This window comes from Nothoprocta perdicaria, unplaced genomic scaffold (genome assembly GCF_003342845.1).
Source record: "Nothoprocta perdicaria isolate Ctin4 unplaced genomic scaffold, notPer1 scaffold_86, whole genome shotgun sequence".
NCBI lineage: Eukaryota > Metazoa > Chordata > Aves > Tinamiformes > Tinamidae > Nothoprocta > Nothoprocta perdicaria.
The window spans coordinates 789,639-793,563 of NW_020456154.1; the positions used below are offsets into that span (position 1 = coordinate 789,639).

Genomic DNA, 3,925 nt, shown 5'->3' on the forward strand with positions numbered 1-3,925 from the left:
CCGCAGTCGCTGCCCACGCCGTCCTAAGGGCCACGCAGGCCTGGTGGCTCCACAGGCCTCCCCGCAGTCCCTGCCCGCGCCGTCCTAAGGGCCACACAGGACTGGCCTAGGGGCTGGCGACTCCACGGGCCTCCCCGCAGCCACTCCCCACGCTGTCCTAAGGGCCAAGCAGGGCTGGCGGCTCCACAGGCGTCCCCGCAGTCCCTGCCCGCGCCGTCCTAAGGGCCACGCAGGGCTGGCCTAGGGGCTGGCGACTCCACGGGCCTCCCCGCAGTCCCTGCCCGCGCCGTCCTAAGGGCCACGCAGGGCTGGCCTAGGGGCTGGCAGCTCCACAGGCCTCCCCACAGCCGCTGCCCACACCATCCTAAGGGCCACRCAGGGCTGGCCTAGGGGCTGGTGGCTCCACAGGCCTCCTCGCAGCCCCTGTCCACACCGTCCTACAGGGCTGCACACCGCCCAGCTCACAAGAACAGAAATCCACACGACACCAGGCAGGGCCTTCTGTGCAGCTCCAGCACAAAGAAAAGCAGATACAAAGGCTGGGAATGACTAGGTGTAATTTCAAGTTGCGCTGCAAGGAGTGTTTACGCAGCAGGACCCCTCACTCACAACAGCATCGAGCAGCATCTCCCTTCCTAGCAGACCTTGCAGCAAGTGCAAGAGACCGTCAACATCCAGCCCTTCTTCAACATCCAGCGGGTCTTGCGCCGCCCTGAGTGTCACTGGGTTTCTTGGCTGCCGAATGCACAACACGAGCAACAGTTCAGGTCTTAGCTTTAACACGGGCAAGAGGACAGGCRGCAAAAACACCCGCAGAAACGTGGACACGAGCGCGACTTCGCAGGCTCGCAATATCATCCCTCTGTGCTTTCACTTACTAACAGGTGCATTAATTTAAAATGTCATAAGCGGACGCTGAGCCAGTCCTAATGAAGGAAACCTCGCTGGCAAAACCGGGCCCCTCATCCATCACGTGCTGGGCATTATTTTAACTGCTTCGTGCAGCACGCAATACGGGCTGCAGTCACTGTGGTAACAAATACACAAATTCACCTACGTTGTTTCCAATAACAAACTAAATATATCATACAATCTACCCCGGGGCTTTACTGCAGGAAATTTTACGATCGCATTTCAGTGAGATAAAAGCAAAGATAAAGAAACTATAACAGCTCAAATAAACATAACCTGCCGATGAGTGCCAAGTATTACTTCCATTCCAATCAAGAGGGATCTTGCTATTGATTTTTCAGTGACACAAGACCAAAGCATACATGTACCTCGGAYTGAACTGTCTTCTCACCCTTTCATTAACTCAAATTTGCCAATTTCTGTTTCGCGCTTGAGCTCTTTATCATAGCCATACACATGGCAGCAAATCCAAAGTTCATGTTTCCTATTAAAAGCCTGGCTAATCATGCAAATATCTCTGCAAAACRCTGTACAGCTAAAGAGATCGTCAGTGAGCAAAAAAACGGAGAGGCCAAATATGAGAATAACTTGGACAGGGCTGACTACTGGGAACACAGCGTCGCTTCCAAGGTCCAGGTTTGCAATCTGTTACCACGCAGCTTCAAAATATGTGCTTGCCGCTGAGCAAAGAAAAAGATGATTAGCTAAAGCAGTAGCAGAACGGGAGGCAAACAGGCCAGACCAGAGTGACCTTGGGACTCTTGCTACCTGCCTCCTGGTTTCAGGCCATTTGCATTGGAAGCGCAGGCAGGATCTGTGCCKGCCACGCTGCTCTCGCTGTGCATCCCCTGCTGGACACGCGGCGGCAGCCAGGCAGGCGTGTTCCCGCTGTGAATGCCGGCCACTAGTCGGAACAGAGGAGAGGAAAGGCAGGGGAAGGACAAAACCTGAAGGAAAACTCTGCCCCTCTCCGACCAGACTCGCTGTCAGGGCGCTCTGCTCTCCACCAGGAAGCAATTTGCAGGGAATGAATGTTTGCTGTAACAGCCAGACAAGGAAACCATCAGAAAGCAAGAAGCGTTTTCTGCTCACTGAGGTCTGGCCGGGCTCCTGACAACTAGCTTTTATTCTGTAAACAGACAAAATGCGGATATTTTACACACGCTCACAGATGTGAAAGTTCAAACAGAAACACTACACCCAAACCCAACTGCAGCCCAGTTAATAATTATGAAGTGCCATACGGCAAGGGTTGTATTACGACAGTATAAAACTAACTCCCCCGTAAGGATTTGTTTAGTTTCTACATACCAGTTGATAGAGTGGGTGTTACGTTTTTACTGCACTTAAGATTCTGGGAGTATTTTCATTTTCACTCTCTCCAATGCCAAGACCATATTAGCCACATAAACTCTGCTCAGATCCTGTCATCAGCAGCTGTGTAGCTACCACCATCTAAGCATCATGAGCTGTACCTTGACAGGTAACAAAATATGGAAAGACCAGGGATATTGTTAGCTTCAAGCGGAGATATGCCTACACTACATCCTGAGCTCCAAGCAAACCCTTCCCAAAACTGTATCTGCTCTAAACCACAGTCCATTTTTCCGCCTAATTGACCAAATCTTTAAAAARGGGTGTTTTCAATATATTTATTTGCTAGATTGTGTAATCCACGTCCAAGTTACCTACCTATAAACGGATCCCTAGTAAATAATATAGCCTAGGAGCTTTTGTTAGCCTGAAACTGTAGAACAGCCAAGAGAGCAAACTTTAAAACTCCTACACTCGGAGTGAGCATGTGCAAAGATGTCCATCTCTGGTTTCTCTTTAGCCAGCCTCCAAATGAGCTAATAAACTGAAAGCATACATGATATGACTGTAAAACTTGGCTGAAACTCTCATTTTCACTGTCGACACAAAGATACTCAGTTGCAAAGTAAATGGCCCTGATTAAAGCCACTGCATCTCAGATTTCTTTTGCTGTTTTACAGTTGCTTCTGCCTCTGGGGTCACGCTCAGCTTGCGGACAACACCACAAAAAAAAAAAGAAAAGAAAAATGAAGCAAAATCTGTAATGTCACCAGGGAAATGCCTCGCTTTTCTACAAGGTCCAGTGAAAAAAACCAATTAGTGTACCCTGTCTGAAAGGCTGCGTTAAGAGCTCTCCCGAAAAGCATCTGTTTCTGCGGGCGGCCTTTAAGGCAACGCGTGCCTCTCATTCGCTGTGACTGGTTACATATTTCAGCGAAGGAAAAATGACAATAACTCTGAGCAATGTGTACATTTCTTCAATCGCATTTTTGTGCTCGGCCGCGGGAGCGCCGGCGCTGAGCTACGCGCTCGGGGCCGCTTTCCTTGCCGGGCCGGGAAGGGCTGCAGCCCCCGCCAAGGGCGACGGCCCCCGCTGCTTCTGTGGGTGCCAGCAAAGCTCGGGTCACGGGGAAGGAGGGCAGCGCGTTTGAGCAGAGTGCCAGGCTCCAACAGCCCGGCCGTGCTCGGGGCCGGGACAGGGCTCGGGACAGCCCCCATTTCCAGGTGGTGGAGAAGGAGGATGAGCGGGGCAGTGCACCCAGGGGAGCGAATAAAAACTAAGAGCTGTGATTCCAATAGTAATAACGTACATTATATTTTTTTAAGAATGATGTATAGCCGCAACACTTCTGCGCAGATAAATAAATGGATAAATAAACAAAGCGGCTCTGCGGGCTCGCGCGCGCACGGAGGCGCGTTTGGGAGCAGCCAGGGGTGCTGGGTGCCTGGGTGCCCGGGGACGCCGCGCGGGCTCCGCTCCGCCGCACGCGGCCCCGCTCCCGCGCGGCGCCCGTCGCGGGCTGCCCGCCTTACCACTCTGCCCGAGAACCTCTCGATGGCGCGCTTCACTTTGCCGTACGTGCCCTTGCCCAGCGTCTCCTGCAGCTCGTAGCGGTGCTTCAGGTTGTGCTTGTGGTGATGCCGCTTCACCCCCTGCTGCTTCCTCGGCTCCGCCGCCGCCGCCTCGGGGGCGCGCGGC

General features: G+C 52.7%; 1 protein-coding gene across 1 annotated transcript in view; it reads right to left on the bottom strand.

Annotated features, from left to right (window-relative positions):
• Positions 1-3,903, bottom strand: part of NUAK1 (NUAK family kinase 1) — a 50,325-nt gene extending 46,422 nt beyond the window's left edge. The window contains exon 1 of the mRNA XM_026052228.1: positions 3,760-3,903. The gene's annotated coding sequence lies outside the window, so the exon portion shown is untranslated. The remainder of the gene's footprint in view (positions 1-3,759) is intronic.
• Positions 3,904-3,925: the final 22 nt, after the last annotated feature.